Source organism: Muntiacus reevesi, chromosome 1 (assembly GCF_963930625.1).
Source record: "Muntiacus reevesi chromosome 1, mMunRee1.1, whole genome shotgun sequence".
NCBI classification, from domain to species: Eukaryota; Metazoa; Chordata; class Mammalia; order Artiodactyla; family Cervidae; genus Muntiacus; species Muntiacus reevesi.
The window spans coordinates 104,000,741-104,008,923 of record NC_089249.1 but is presented as its reverse complement, the minus strand read 5'-3'; the positions used below and the strand labels follow the sequence as shown (position 1 = coordinate 104,008,923).

Sequence of the window (8,183 nt, the reverse complement as noted above, 5' to 3'; positions counted from 1 at the left end):
TCTTGAAAATCCCTTGGACTGCAAGGAGATCAAACCAGTCAATCCTAAATGAAATCATCCCTGAATATTCATTGAAAGGACTGGTGTTGAAACTGAAGTTCCAATAATTTGGCCATCTGATGCAAAGAGCCGACTCATTGGAAAAGACCCTGTTGCTGGGAAAGACTGAAGGCAAAAGAGACAAGAGGGAAGCAAATGATGAGATGGATAGCATTGCTGACTCAATGGACAAAAACTGGAGCAAACTCTGGGAGATATCGAAGGACAGGGGAGCCTGGCATGCTGCAGTCCATGGAGTCACAAAGAATCAGACATGACTTAGTGACTGAACAACAATGAACAAAATTTTCAACTCATTTAGGAAAATACCTAGGAGAGTGATTGCTGGGTCATACGGTAAGAGTATATTTAATTTTGTAAGAAACTCTGAAACTGTCTTCCAAAGTGGCTGTGCTATTTTACATTTCCCCAGTAATGTATGAGAGCTCCTGTGGCTCCACATCCTCACTGTATCTTGGTAGCTAGACATGATGTACCAGGTGAGAGAAAATGCTGTCAAAGCACCTTTCACAATATAGTGGTGAGGTGTGGGGGAAGGGGAAGTGTTCTAAAGTCTCTGATTAGGTCTCAGTCTTTTAATGAGCTTGTGCCTCTGGAGTGGGAACTCCAGAAGTGTTTCTCATTTTTCACTCCCTGCTTTAGCCCAGACAGAATGACTAGAACAGGCTGGGATTGAGTATTTTCCTATATTCACATGGAAGGCTAGAGGTGACTGGAATCAGATAATGTTCTTCCCTCAGATCAATTCAACTCTGATAATATCCCAGCAGTTTAGGCTCTGGTTAACTAGTTTTCCCTAAGAAGTTCATAACGCGGACAACTTTTATGGTTAAAGGTAAAAAACCTAAGACCACATTTTTTCTCAAGCCTTACTTTATGCTGGAAAATCAAAGGTTGAAGTGTGTTATTTAATTGTTGTTTAGTCGCTAAGTCATGTCCAACTCTTTTTCAACCCCATGGACTGTAACCCACCAGGCTCCTCTGTCCATCTGATTCTCCAGGGAAGAATACTGGAGTGGATTGCCATCTCCTCCTCCGGGGGATCTTCCTCACCCAGGGATCGAACCTGAGTCTTCTGCATTGCAGGCAGGTTCTTTACCACTGAGTCACCTGGGAAGCTATGTTATTTGATTAGAAAATCTCATAATTTGTGTTTGTTTTCCCTGGTGGCTCAGATGGTAAAGCATCTGTCTATAATGTGGGAGACCTGGGTTCGATCCCTGGGTTGGGAAGGTTCCCTGGAGTAGGAAATGGCAACCCACTCCAGTACTCTTGACTAGAAAATCCCATGGACAGAGGAGCCTGGTGTCCATGGGGTTGCAAAGAGTCAGACACAACCAAGCGACTTCACTTTCTTTCCTCCTAACACTGGTTTAATTACTCTTGGCCCCAACATAGCAGAGCTACATTTTTCAGTGGGAAAAGATATTAAACTGATAAGAACAGAAACTACACTTGATTGTAGCCAAAAGGCCAAGAAATGATGGGAAAGGATTTTAATTTCCTCTTCGTGGTTCATAAAACAGCCCACTTACCCCTGGTGGAATTTTTTCTCCCTCACTGACCAAGGTGGCCACAAAATTTCCTTCCTCAAAATCCTTGGTTAATAAATGGTGCAATATGGAGCTTGTAGCTGGCAAGTGGAAAGGGAATTGCCCACTGCTTTGCCCTGCCATCTTAGGAGTAAGGCTACACCTCAGCTCTGAGATTTCACAGGCAGGGAGGGACCCTCAACTTCTTCCATCCAGAGCTTCTCCTCTTTCTCCTCAAAACTGCCTCGATGAGGTGACTGACTCCCTCCGTCAATGACTGGAGATGAAGCTTGAAGAGCAAGTGTGCCCAGAGCAAATGCTTTTTGTTCTTACCCTTAGGTGTAAATGCTTAAAAACAGATTTGTAGTCAGAACAATGAGGAAGTAGGAGAGAGCTGGCTAGTGTGGGGAAAGGGAAATGGGGCTTTCCCAGCAAGAAGATTCTGAAATATGGACTGGGGGAGGGGAGAGGACTTACAGTGGCTTCCTCACAACTTTAACCCAGTCTCACCTTTTACTAACACTGAGAAAGTACTTGACAGACAACTTGGGTGTCTCCCAAACAACGCCACCAATGAGACTCTTCCTCCCCTCTTGTCTCCATTTCTCATACATGGATTGCTCTTCTCTGCCTAGAAAGGCAGTGAGTTCCTGGATGTTGTTGACTACGGAAAGAAGAAAAGAATCCAGGGCATTCAGCTGCTGCTAAGAAAGGTCATTCCTTTGTTTCAGCATCTGGTTTCATTTTGTGCTTTCTGAGAAGATGCCATGTGTAGAAGAAATGATCCTTATGCATTTCCCCTGAAATAGAGCATCGTGTGGGATAGTTGACAGTATGAGGCTTTCTCTGCCATTCTCGGCTTTCATTGGCTGACGACCCAGAGAACTGGACGCCTCACTGCATTTATGACACTAGTTTCTCTCATGCTCTGAGGTGCAATGAAAGCTGACTACTTCTCTAATTACTTCCTTACGCCTCTACACCTCTTTAAGGACTAAGAGGCCATTTCCTTTCCTAGTTTTAACTCATTCCAAAGTGTCTCTTCACTGTTTGATTAGAACGCTTGTTATGTATATTTTACTTGGCAAATAGAGTGTCACATTTTAATAGTGGTGTCCAAAAGATATGAGTTCAATACATGCTCTGTAGGTTTCTAGCTGAATGATCCTTGTCCAGTTCTGTGACCTTTCTGAATAGTGTCATTGTCTTACAGTGGGAATAGCAACACCTAATTGGGTGGTGAAAAGTAGTGTGAAAATATATGCATTTTGTGTACATACATGATAATATTACTATATTGACATGTTCTAATTTTTCAAACAGTACAGCTGAACAGTGAGTGAATTGTTGTTATAATGATGTGCGTGTGTGTGTGTGTGCATGCTCAGCTGTGTTAGATTCTTTCTGACCCCATGGACTGTAGCCCACCAGGCTTCCCCTCTCCCCATGGAATTTTCCAGGCAAATATACTAGAGTGAGTTGCCGTTTCCTTCTCCAGGGGATCTTCCCTACCCAGGGACTGAACCCAAGTCTCTTTGGCAGGCAGATTCTTTACCACTGCACCACCTGGGAAGCCATGTTCTAAATTTTTGAACAGTGAGAAAATTGCTGCTATAGTGGTAAAAACAACAATAATATCTATAGGACATCACATTTCACCAAACCCTTTACATTCATTTTCTCTTACCAACCTTGTTTGGCATAGCAGGTATTTTTAAATATCTACTTTAGAAATTCCCTTGTGGCTCAGATGGTAAAAGCATCTGCTTGCAATGTGGGAGACCTGGGTTCGATCCTTGGGTGGGGAAGATCCTCTGGAGAAGGAAATGGCAACCCATTCCAATACTCTTGCCTGGAAAATTCCATGGATGGAGGAGCCTGGTGGGCTACAGTTCGTGGGGTCGAAAAGAGTCGGACACGACTGAGCGACTTCACTTCACTTTTAGAAATTGGAAGTTGAGAATCAGAGAGACGAGCTTAAAGTCACACAGTTGGTTAGCTAGATATTGTGTATCCTGTTGTCAACAGGAGGGTACTGACCAAAAAAAGATAAGTGACTTGTTGAAAGGAGCAAAGCTAGTAAATAGAGATGGAAACTGGAACTTAATAGAGATGAGGGCAATTTGAATTGATATTAAATCCCATGATTGTTTTATCATAGCTAATTAATTTTAATTCTCAAGAAAATTTCTGCTTCATGTATCACTTTCTGAGACATGTTAGTATTTCCAATTACCAGTAGCAGCTTCTTGAACTATTATTCATTTTCTCAGCACTAGAGAACACCCCTCTTTAACACTTAGGATGTTTTTATTTTCAAGTGTATTTTGATAGTAAAATTACTATCCAAGCTTTCTTTTGGTTCATATTTGTCTTTTCTCCCTTTAGTTTCAACTTTATCTTTTTCTTATAGCTGGTTGATTCTTGTAAACTACTTACTCCTGGTCTTGGTTTTGAGAACACAAGCTAAGAGTCTCCTCTTTTGATCATTAAGTTTATCCATATACTTTTTAATTATTCATATTAAAACATTTCTGCTAGCTCATTTAATATATTCTAAACACCTTGTTTTTCTTACAAATAATCCTTTCCTGCCTCTGTTTGGGTGTATTAAATTATATTCTGGTTATTTAAAAATTATATTCTATTTTTCTTTTTAGATGGTTTTCTTATACAAACTTTCATCTATCAATTTATTACCCTTCATATTTCCCATCTATACAAGCAGACAAACATCTTAACACATTTTAATCTCCTTAAAAAATTCCTTTTTGTCTCCTGTCTCTAACTTTTGCCTGTTATTATTTTCTGCTGTTTTAGTTCTGGGTTGATATAAATGATCTTGAGCTTTGGATTTTTTGCTTGTTTGTTTTGGTTCTTTTTTCAGAGATAACAATAACTTAAAAAAATTTTTTTAAAGGAGCTTCCCTGGTGATCCAGTGGTTAAGAATTTGCCTTCCAATGCAAGAGACTTGGGTTCAATCCTGGCCAAGGAAACAAGATCTTACATGCTGTGGGGCAACGAAGCCCATGTGCCACAACTAGCAAAGCCCACATGCCACAACAAAGACCCAGTGCAGCCATTTTTTTTTTTTGTTTTTAAAGAGCAACAATAATTTTTAGTAAGCTTATTAGCCCAATGTGTCTATCTCTGGGTATTGCTCTCTCCTCCCCTGTATTCTGCCCTGAGAACCCTAACCACCTTGATCTCCCCAGACTCTCAGCTTAGCATCAGGGAATTTTCTGAGCTCTGTTTGTGATCACTCTCCCCCAGTCAAGGTCCAAAAACTCTCTCAAGTCAGTAGCGGGAGGAATCATAGAGTTTACTTGTTTGTTTTCCATTTCTCGAGGGTTACCATCACTCATTTTCTAATTCCAATGTCTTGAAATCCATTGTTCATATATTTTGTCCAGTTTTGGGCTTCAGACTAGAGAGTAAACCTGGCCCTTGTTACTCCATCTTTGTTGAAAACAAAAGTCCTTGTGCCTCAATCTCTCAGTAAATGTTTATCCTTCTAACAAATAGAATGTAGTAGAAATGAGACTCTTGAGAGATAATTCTCTATGTGTCTGTTGCATTTCCTCATGTCTTCCAAGCAGAGGCATTGACCATATTTCTTCTATATTAACTTTTGAAGGATATTTAGGTAATTAACTAACGTAGAAGATAATATCTCCCACCGGGGCAAAGAACAGATTTGCTTAAAGTCTTAAAATAGAGAGTGTCTCTCTCTAGAGTGAAGTATAAAAATGTTTATTGTTCAGTAAAATATATTTGGGTTTCCAAAGCTCAACGCTCCTGTTCTATAAATGCAACCCAGTGTGTGAGGAGCTTGACCATCTATGCAACATCCTGTGCAACTGGGGCTCAAGGCATTAGTGGGAGAGAATGCTTATTCTCCATCTACTACTTTTACTGCAATTAATGAACTATCCTCTGTCTTTGACTCAGGAGTCTTGTGCCTTCTGCCAGCGTTCATGAAAATTTGGCAGGCTAACCTGTTAGATTGTAAGCAATGTAAATGCTCATACTCATCACAGTTCTTGACAGAAAAATTGAATAGTCTAGGTTAGAAAGCAGTACAACTTCCACTTGGCTTATTCTCTTGAGGCGCATGCCTTGGGAGTCCTGAGTCGATATGCTATACGTTTGACTACCTTGAAGCCTGTGGGCTGGAAAGATTACATGGAGAGTCTACATTTGAGATACTGAAGGAGTCCCAGCTGCGCTAGTTGTCAGCGGTTTGAGTTTCCTCAGCGCAGGTGCCGGTCACATGAGAGAGTGAATCTTCAGATCATACTCAATACCAGCCTTTGAGTCACACTGATAAACGGTGGTGGGAAGTGGGCAGAGAGAGTCTGCCCGCCTAATTTGCAGATTAGTGAGCAAAAGAAAGGCTACTGCTTTAAACCACTAAGTTTTGGGATGATTTGGTATACAGTACTGGGTAACTGAAACACTATATAATTTATAACTTCCTTCTGAACTTTTTGCTGATTTTGCTAAATCACTTTCTCTAAAAGGTTTATTTTTGTTGTTGTTGTTTAGTTTTTAAATTTTTATTTATTTATTTGGTTACACCAGGTCTTAGTTGGGACACATAGGTTCTTTGTCACCATAGTCAAGATCTAATTCCCTGACCAGGAACTGAACCCAGGCCCCCTGTTTTGGGAGTTCAGAATCTAAGCTACTGAACTGCCAGACAAGTGCCTCCAAAAGGTTTTTGATTTTTTGTTTTGTTTTTTTCAAAAAAGATTCTTGCATAGTAAACTTATGACCTAATATGCCCAAAAAGAAATGTATTTTTCAATCACAATTCAATAATAGCTTAGTTGATTGTGAAAGTACAAAAGTGAAGTTCTTTTCTTTCAAAATAATATCTGTTGTTTTCTTGCATTCCAGTTACTGTTAGAAAATCTGATGTTACCTTTATACTTACTTCTTTATAGGTGGTTTGTCCCAACAATATTTTAGATTTTTTTCCTTTCTTAACTTTTTTTACATTTTATTATGAGATGTTTAGGTACAGGTTTTTTCTTATTTACACTATTTTATACTTTATGAGCCCTTTCATTCCAAGATCTGAGTAGTATTCAATTGTATATATGTACCACATCTTCATTATTCATTCATCTGTTGATAGACATTTAGGTTGCTTCTATGTTTTGGCTATTGTAAACAGTGCTGCAATGAATATTGGAATGCATATATTCTTTTGAACCATGTATTTCTTCAGATATATGGCCAGGAGTGGGATTGCTGGATCATATGGTAGTTTTATTTTTAGTTTTTTAAGGAACCTCCCATACTGCTTTCTTTAGTGGCTATACCAATCTTTTGATTCTGCTATAGGATTTAAAGGAAAACAATTGCATTATTCCTGTTAAGACCTCATTATTTCATTCTGCTCTTCCAAAGTTCAGTGACCTCCTGGAAAGACCACCACTCCCCTGCTCATCTTAGTCTTACCACTACAAATTGCCAAATCCAAAAGATGAAACCATATCCAGAAGATGGTGATAATCGGGTCTGATCATAGACCTTCCACTAAGATGAATCCCATCTCTTCTTATGTGCTTCTTAATAAGTCCAAGCTTCACTATCAATAACTCTCTGTGAATTCCTTTGTTGTTGTTGTGCAGTCCCTCAGTCTTGTCTGATTCTTTGCAACCCCATGGACTGCAACATGCCAGGCTTCCCTGTCCTTCACTGTCTCCTGGAGCCTGCTCAAACTCAAGTCCGCTGAGTCAGTGATGCCAGGTAACCACCTCATCTTCTGTTGTCGCCTTCTTCTCCTGCCTTCAATCTTTTCCAGCATCAGGTCTTTTCTAATGAGTTGACATTTTTAATCAGGTGGCCAAAGTACTGGAGCATCAGCTTCAGCATTAGTCCTTCCAGTGAGTATTCAGGGTTGATTTCCTTTAGGATGGACTGGTTTGATCTCTTTGTGGTCCAAGGGACTCTCAAGAGTCTTCTCCAACAACACAATTCAAAAGCATCAATTCTTTAGTGCTCAGCCTTCTTATGGTCCAACTCTCACATCCATACATGATTACTGGAAAAACAATAGCTTTGACTAAATGTACCTTTGTCAGCAAAGTAATGTCTCTGCTTTTTAATATGCTGTCTAGGTTGGTCATAGATTTTCTTCCAAGAAGCAAGTGTCTTTTAATTTCATGGCTGCAGTTACCATCTCCAGTGATTTTGGAGCCCAATAAAATAAAGTCTGTCATTGTTCTCATTGATTCCCCATGTATTTGCCATGAAGTGATGGGACCAGATGCCATGATCTTTGTTTTTTGAATGCTGAGTTTTAAGCCAGCTTTTTCACTCTCCTCTTTCACCTTCATCAAGAAGTTCTCTAGTTCCTCTTTGCTTTCTGCCATAAGGGTGGTGTCACCTGCATATTTGAGGTTATTGATATTTCTCCTTGCAATCTTGATTCCAGCTTGTGCTTCATCCAGCCTGGAATTTTGCATGATGTACTCTACACATAAGTTAACTAAGCAAGGTAACAATATACAGCCTTGAAGTACTCTTCACAATTTGGAACCAGTCTGTTGTTTTATGTCTAATTCTAACTGTTGTTT

At 39.8% G+C, this 8,183-nt stretch overlaps 1 pseudogene; it reads right to left on the bottom strand.

The window, feature by feature from the left end:
* Positions 1-1,335: 1,335 nt before the first annotated feature.
* LOC136156540 (U2 spliceosomal RNA) lies at positions 1,336-1,545 on the bottom strand (annotated as a pseudogene).
* Positions 1,546-8,183: the final 6,638 nt, after the last annotated feature.